The 8,323-nt window shown below is 45.9% G+C and overlaps 1 long non-coding RNA gene across 1 annotated transcript in view; it reads left to right on the forward strand.

The window, feature by feature from the left end:
* LOC138103172 (uncharacterized) overlaps positions 1–2,264 on the forward strand; it is a 29,127-nt gene extending 26,863 nt beyond the window's left edge. Inside the window, exon 3 of the long non-coding RNA XR_011147671.1 lies at positions 1,694–2,264. This is a non-coding gene — a long non-coding RNA (uncharacterized lncRNA). The remainder of the gene's footprint in view (positions 1–1,693) is intronic.
* Positions 2,265–8,323: the final 6,059 nt, after the last annotated feature.

An 8,323-nucleotide genomic window follows, 5' to 3' on the forward strand; every position in this document is an offset into this window, starting at 1 on the left:
CTCCACTGCTTGATGGCACTGATCAGGCAGCATCCTGAATTAAGTTCAATCCAAGAAAATTTTTGAGAAAACAGAGGTTAAATCATCACACAAGCATGGTGCAGTCCTTGGATGTGGTCCAGAGAGATGGTGGGATCTCCATCTTTGGAGGTAACCTGATCTGGCTTTGTGGTCAGCCATGCTTGGAGCAGATTGTTGGAACAGAGACCTCCAAAGATAGCTTCCAATCTGAATTTTTCTGAGCTCCTTTAATTGCATTTCACAGGACTCTTGTAGCAGGCCTAAAGTTGGAGAGTTTGTTTTGACTGAATGCAGTTTCTTGTGCCATGCCCAGGAGGCCTATGCTGAGATTAGGTGGCGATTTACAAACAAGAGACTGTACGTATGGCCTGACAGCAAGAGGATGGTAACCAGGGCCCAGAACACATTTCTTTCTTGCCTCTCATGAAACCCAAACCAAGGAGAAATGATGTTGAAAGAAGCAGAGGCAAAACTATCCCCCTATAGCAACACCTGTATCCTAGAGAGTACACACGACCTGCCCAAAAACCAACTTACCAAGAGGTACCCCCAACAGGGGCTGCAGGAGACTCAGTGAAAAACTTGATACCTGGTATCCCTCATCCATTGTGCCATCCCAAGTGATCCTGACCAGACCGCTTGGGAATAGACCTCTCTATTCCCATGTGTGAGCATGGTGTGGGGAAAATCTGTGAATGAATAAGAGTTAGTAAAACCAGCTTGCTTAATATTAAAATAGCTTTCTTGGTCCATAAAAGCTGAGACAGATGAACTGGTTGCAGAGGTGCTGACAAGACCCACTCCCAAGAAATCACAAAGCACAGTAAAGGTGAATTAGGGATTCTTCTGTGTGCATCCAAACATTTTGATAATAGAGATCAACAGGTCAATGATGTAAAACTTGATTTGCAGCACTTCTCTAACCTGACATGAAACAAACCTGAAACACACACTGAAGGTAGACCTGACCTTCCTTCCTACCAGGAAGAGGTGGAAAGCTGCCTATTTCAATCATTCTATGTAGCTACACAATGTTGCAGAAAATGCTATATCAGAGCAACATCTGAAAGAAATGAATGGAAAGCACACATGCCCATTTGAGAGACACTGCTGCAGACTGAGTAATCCTGTTGGGCTGCTGATTTATATTTAGCTCTTCAATTAAGAGCAAGTCCTACACTTGGTACTCACATGAGTGAGCCCCAGGGTCACGTAAATAATCCTCAGGATTACTCAGAAATTATTTTTTAAGGCATGATAAACACATGACTGGGAGCTGCAGGCTGTGCACACAGAATTAAACATCCAGGTGGGGAGGCACATCTGAAGGTCTTTTTTCCCACCCCCCTTTCCAAGCTCAACTGCTTTCAAAGCAAGGTCAGCTTGGTCAGGGCCTTGAGCAGCTAAATTTTGAACATGTCCAGCACTGGACTTCCCACCACCTCTTTTGGCCCTGTCCCTTTCCCACTGTTGTTTTATTCCTTACGTGCAAACAGAATTACCCATGCTGCAATGTGTCCCTTTTGCCCCTTAGGACAAGGGTCAAAACAAGACTTTTTAAAACAAGGCATCCCTGTGAACTTGTAAGAGAAGGTTGATAACTGTCTGTAAGTCAGAGGACATCTGCAATTAGGGCTTCCCTGATTCCCTCCATCTCTCCTCTCTCCACCAGGTGCACCAGACCCACCCACCATCTCCATGGTCTTGCACTGATCACTCTTCAATCTGCCAGCAAATGACGTCTGCTTCCACCCCTGCTATGTACACAGGAATTGTGGCCACCGTTGGAACACAAGTTTTCTTCTGATGATATTCTAATGCTTCTATGGCTGTGTGTACCAGTCTGTTCACACAGACTAGAATTGCAATGATGGCTCATGTCCTCTCCCATGTGAGACTGACACAGGTAACAGTGGGAGCCCACATGGGAAAGAGGTGCTGTTTGCCATGCAAGGCATTAAGCAGTGGGAGCATGAGCAGCACAGGACCTTGTGGTCAGGTGGTGGTGAACATGTGGACTCTGGACAGGTTAGAGAATTATACTTAGAGGCAGGATTTCATCCTGGCATTTGGCAGCACCTTCATCTGACCCCCTTCCATGTCAGTACTGAACAAATGTGTAAATAAAGCATGCTACTTCTCTCTTACATGTTCCGCTCTCTCCTTTATTAGTTAGGCTTTTTCTCTTTTTTTTTTTTTTACCATTTATTTTCTTTTTACTGACAAAATGCTCTTGCATACATTTCTTCAATAGGCATTGACCACTGGAGACATAATGCTCTGGCTACTTTCTCTTCAGCTGCAGAGAAACCTGTCTGGCTTAGGCAAATGACTGTTTGCTTGCAGTATTGCCATTTGCTTTCCAGTATAGGTACAAGCTTCAGACAATAACCGTGGAGCAATGCTGCAAAATCTGTAGGCCAGATCTTTCCCAAGGGCTACTCCAACCACCCAACAGCACAGTAATCATATCAGGTATGAATTCACATTATCCTTTGAGCAGAAGGCTCTCTTTGTGATGCTCTGAAATATGTCAATACTTAATATCTGAGGAATGAAATAAACTGAATTGCTGGGAAAGAAAAACATTTGGTATCAGTTTTTGAAATTTCACTGAAACTGTTAACACGCAGCACACTCACTGCTCACAAGTTCACTAGCTGGGGTGTGGGTGGTTTCAGACTATTGCACTGATTTCAGCTCACCACACTGCAGTCATGTCCTCCACCCAGCACATTGCAAAGTTATTTACTCCTGCTGAATGTGGCGTCTTTCAGCCTGTTATGCTCAGGGGGATGGTTACCACACCTCTATGGAACATCGTGGGGTTGTGCTCCTTCCTGTGAAGCTCTTACAGGACCAGTCCAGGCTTCAGAGGAAATGGTTTGCCCTTCACGGCCACCTTTGCAACTTCCAGCTTAGCCCCATGGCCTCTCAGAGACAGGCAGCTCAAGTTCAAGGCCTAAAATGCCTGCTTCCACAGGCAGCGCAGCCCACAGTCTGACCTTGGGTTAAAAACTAGCTTTTTGCAGATGTCAGCTGTACTTCATGTGAAAGAACAAGCCTGAAGCAAGGTGTAGGAATAAGGTCGAGTACACATAAAAAATATACATATATAAGCATTTCTGATATCTCTGTGTGGTGCTGAGGAGCATGCAGGTGTTGCTGGTTAACCTGGAGTTTACAGGAATCATACAGAAATGAGTGTCAGAAACCTGGGGCTAGCCTGGCTGAACCCCCAGGAATGCTCCAGCATTCGTTCCTCAGCTGTACTTGTTTAGGCAAACCAGACAAAAAGTACCTGATTTAGTCTGAAGAGGGAAGCTGGAGTACAGGGTAAACATGTATGGACAGCACTCCTGAGCAGCTTGACTTTCAAGTTTTCTGAGAGCAGTCATGCCCACGGAGTCAGTAATGAGAGGGAATTTGTTTGCTGAAAGATCGCTGAAGCTCTGTAACTCTTTTCCAGGTGGGGGCATTCAGACAATTGATGAATGAAGCGTTTTCTGTCTGGGACAGTAAATATTTAACTGGAAAGTTTAGAAAGATCCATGTTTCTGAGTTTTCAGGACTTTCTTAAAGAAAGTGTCTTTCCTGCAGTCACAAAACAAAAGAACGCAGAAGAGAGGATGGAGCCTAGGAAACAGAGAAGTCAGAAAAGCTGTGTCCCTCTGTAGTGCATTGTAGTCCGGCATCACCTTCTCTGCAGCATGTGCAGGAAACCTGCAGCAACTGCCTCTGACATCCTCAATATGCTGCAGAGCATGTCCACCTCCCTATTCAATTTTATTCAAGCACCCCCCAAATCCCATTTTTCACATTAGATCTACTCACTGAATGTTCAGTGCTTTTCTTTCCTTGGACAATCAAGCAACACAAAATGTGGCCTGCATAAAAAAGTGATGAGAAAGGCAAGATTTTTACATGAAAATGTCTTTCTCGGGTTTTTCCACTGATTTGCCTGGCAGCTTTTGGACATGAGACTGGCATCAGCAAGTACTTGGAACTTTTTAGCATGCAGTTTTTAGTGGCTCGGTACCTAGGCTGCTAGGGTGCATCAGGATAGTTTGTTATAGCATCTTAGCGTGGAGAACCATGGACTTTGGATGCCTGATTCATGTGGGAGCAGGGGTTTCCAATGATTTCAGCAGAAACTAGTTGCTCCCAAGCACTGAAACCAGCTAAATCCTCCCATTCACTAACTAGGGTATATTTTGTGGTTCATCCTGGAGAAGTAGCTGCAGAGAAACAGCTTAACTGTTGTTCGGTGGCTCAGGAAAGGCTGTGTCTCACATTGTATCCTATTGTGTCACAGGCACAAGCCGTGTGTGATTAAGGCCACAGCGAATTTTGTAGTCAAGCACAGTGGCAAAGAGAAGTCCCCTACGTCTGTGTGCTCCCCCACTCCAGTCGGCTTAAGGGCCTTCACCTCTCCAGCAGGATGCACCAGGTGTCGCCAGGGAAATGCCTGCCTAGCCAGCTATGACAAGGAGGCTTGAATCCACACTTAACCACTCAACAGCTCATGCAAGTGGAGACTGCAAAGAGGATCTGCTGGGGACAGAGTGTTCTTAGGATGGTAATGCAGCCTGCTGCCCTGTGAGCAGTGCATCTCCTCAGAGCTAAGCACCAGCAAGAGGAGTTTGAGAAGGACAATAAAATAGACCAAAGAGACCTACAGAGAGTTTAAGTGGGCTTTTTCTTGGGATTACCACTTCTCTGCAGCATATTTCCATTGATCTGGATGGTGGGACGCTGGCTGGGTCTCTGGGCTGCTTCTTCAGGGTGGTTCACTTTCTTGTTGAAAGCGGTCAGAAGCAATCCCTTTGCACTTGAGTGACCCATGATGGGAGAGGCGTTTAGGAGATAACTACACAAGGAAGAAGTAGCAAAAAAGAAAAGAAAACACTTTGATGTCTGAGAGGGTATGCACAGCTTAATAAACAGTAAGGGGCAGAAAAGAAGGGTGCTGGGCTTGTTCAGCCTGGAGAGGAGAAGGTCAAGAGGGTACCAAGCTGCTGTCATCTGGGATGTAGGTGTGCACATGCCTCCTGCTGAGAAGGGAAGTGTCACACACTCCTCCTTCGCTGTCCTTGCCATCACCCTCTGATGACTGTTACAAAGGCCTCAGAAACCAAAGCTAAATCTTTCACCACAGATGCCTAATGACCATATGTAAAAAAAAAAAAGATGTCATGCATGCTAATGGTGTTTGATTTCTGCATAGCAAAGCCTGTCACATCGCTGATCGTTCGAGGAACAGCCATGACGTGGCAGCCAAAACAGCCTTGGATCTCAGCTGCTGGTGATTTCTCCATGCTCTGCGCAGGTGAGAAGAGGCATGAAGAATGCAGAGAAACAAGGGCTCTGCAGAGCAGGAAAGGCAGCAGTGAAGTTGCTAAGCATGGCTCAGCTGGAAGTTTCCATTGACTTGGAAATGATCCACTGAGCTTGCAGCAGGATGCTGCACTACGGGCTGCATAGGGAATGAAAATCAGGAAACCTAGGCAGGTTTTGTCTCTGCTGCAGAGAGCACAGGTGGAAGCTGTTGTCCAAGCTAACTGACTGAATATGAAACCTTGTGGTAGGTGTGTGCTTCAGTTCCTCTACTATTTAGTAAGCTCTTGAGCCCACAGACTACCTCAGGGCAGAGATGGCCTCTTCCTGGGCTTATGTGGTGTGAGAAGCACTGGCAGAGGGGCCTGGCTTTCCCTGCCTCCTCAAGAAGGAACTGGGTGCAATCCTTTTTCTTGGAAGAGAAACCCAGATGGAAAAAAGATAAGGCTTTAGCAGCAGATTGGCCAGTGATGGCATTGCTGCATGCCTCTGGAAGGATGGAGGCAAACAGACAAGTGAGAGATCAAGCATGGCTGGGATGACACACGTCTGGAGGCTTATGGAGATAGTCTGGATGTAATGAGGGCTGTCGCTGGCTCAATTTTGGCAAAATTTCTCAATTTTGTCTTTCATGCCTGTGAGTCACCAGCAAGCTGGAGGAACAGCTCAGGCAAGGATCCCCCCACGCAGAATTATGTGTGAGCTGTCCCTGTGAAACTGCAGAGCACAGCACCAGTGGGGTGTCATCCGGCACTACCTAGTTGCAGCTAGCTCAGTCCACTGGGATGTGGCTCTCCATGAGTGTGTAAGACTGAATTCGAGCTTCACTGGAAGACCTTTTTTTTTTTTTTAATTAGTCCTTAAACATTTGTCTTTCAACTGTAAATGGTTTTTATCGAATTCTGCACAAAACTTCTCAACTATTTTTAACAAAAAAAGCCCACACCTGAAGTTTATCACTTTTTAACATGGGATTTGCCGTTTTTGAGAGGAACTCCCCTCTCAACAAAGTGATGGATTGCTCCCCCTCTGCCTGAGTCTTTCCTAGACCTCTCTGAATGTCTGTTCCACGCCTTTTCCTTGGGAGGGAAGCCAGGCAAAGTTGCAGGATTTTAAGCTGAAACATATGTTCTAATCTCAGCCCCATGAGACAGAAACTGGAGGGAAGGAGTTTGAGGATCACTTTGTGGTTTCCTGGGGGCAGCAGACATAGGTGGTACAACACTGCAGGGCAATGGGCATCTGAAGACCTTGCCAGGGAGGCTCACCACAGCTGTCTTGCAGCAGAGTCTGTTGTGGTCCACTGCCTTGCTTGGGTGTATGGGGCACCCAGCAGATGGCATCTCTTGTTTGCAACAACACCGACAAAAATCAGATTTTAGGATTGTTGATGTTATGATGGCTTCGGTCTCAGGGAAATCAAACTCCAAATCTTTATGGTGGCATGTCCCAGAACAGACAAAGGAAGTGGACAACAGAGAGACAGGACACAATGAGTAACAAGTCCTCTCCTGAACAGAAGTAACTCCAAGCTCTCCTCACCTGTTTTCCTGGAGTCCTCAGGGCTGGATGCTGCCTTATCCCAGGCTGCTGCGCTTGCTGGTCATTGCAGATTTGCTGCCAGTTTCTCTTTGTCGGCTCTCCGGCACAGTGGCACACACACACAGAGTAGTCCTTGCCGCTACAAAGTCTGTATTGAACAGATTGTTTCACTTCTTTTGTTTTTTAAATTTAGGGAGTTTGCACCCAAAGCAAATTTAGGGTGATGACCCACCTACACATACTTCAGTACATTAGCTGTCTTTAACTTTTGTCTGGTATTAAAAGCACAAGCTGCCTTCCACTCCCCAGGATTTCTTCCCTCACAACCAAAATGCACCAGAAATGATGATGACAACCTAAGTACACTGCATGTGTTTGAGGCCTGCCCACAAGCTCCTTTCTCTTCTCTCCAGCAAATGTCATCGGAGCTTTTGGGCCTCTCTCCTTCTAGAGCCCAGAGAGCCTTTGCCAACCATCCTTATGTAAATGGAAAATTTATGCACACACCCCCATGCATGTGCAGTCATCCCTTCTGCTTGCTGACATACTCTCTGTCAGACATCTCCGTTTTTCCAGTCAAGGCCTCTGTTTCCAAATGCAAACTTTTCTGGACAAATTTTGAGGACTCTTGTATCTATCTATTAAATCCAGGGCTAACTAAGCTAAGTGGAGCTTGGCACCAGTTTTGTGCCATTCTCCTAAGTGCGGTAAGTCCACTGATTTTAGGAACTGCCTCCTGAACTGAACTCCCATTACTGTTGATCCTTAGGATGGTAGCATAGGGACTGTGTCCATGCACTGCAACCCCATCTCCTTTCAAACAAAACTGTGTCTTAGCATGAAAGGAATTGTAAATTATAACTAAGTTTCAGTACCGCACTTTTCATCTCATCACCTAACGTTGTCAAAGTGGAATCTGTTAAGTAGATTCTATTTGATATCTCTTCCATCACAATGCATGGCATTTTACTCACATAAACTGAGCCAAGCAACTGCTATCTGAGCTTATTCCCACAGCATACTCCTCAGAGGGGCACGGGTTCCCCATCCTTTGAAAAGAAACTGCAGGAACCGCAGATTTCATAGTGCTGTGAAGGTGACCAGGAGGTCACATATGAAGACCTACAACAATCCCAATGACATACGGACCACCCCAAAAGTGCTGAAACATCTTGACTGTGTAAGAGAGCCTGGGCTGGAGGAAGCACCACTAAGCTTCACCTCCTTTCCACTTGGGTCCCATCTGAAATCTGCAGCAGTCATGCAGAAATCAGGGAAATATGACTAACGCTAACTAACACCCAAGAGTGATCCTGGTTTCTCATCAGTCCTGCCCAAACTTCAGCTAAAGGCACAATGTAAATAGGAGGATGATGATTATAGCAGCCAAATGGCTTTGCCAGTCCACTTAATCTCATTTTAG

This window comes from Aphelocoma coerulescens, assembly GCF_041296385.1.
Source record: "Aphelocoma coerulescens isolate FSJ_1873_10779 chromosome Z unlocalized genomic scaffold, UR_Acoe_1.0 ChrZ, whole genome shotgun sequence".
Classification (NCBI taxonomy): Eukaryota; Metazoa; Chordata; class Aves; order Passeriformes; family Corvidae; genus Aphelocoma; species Aphelocoma coerulescens.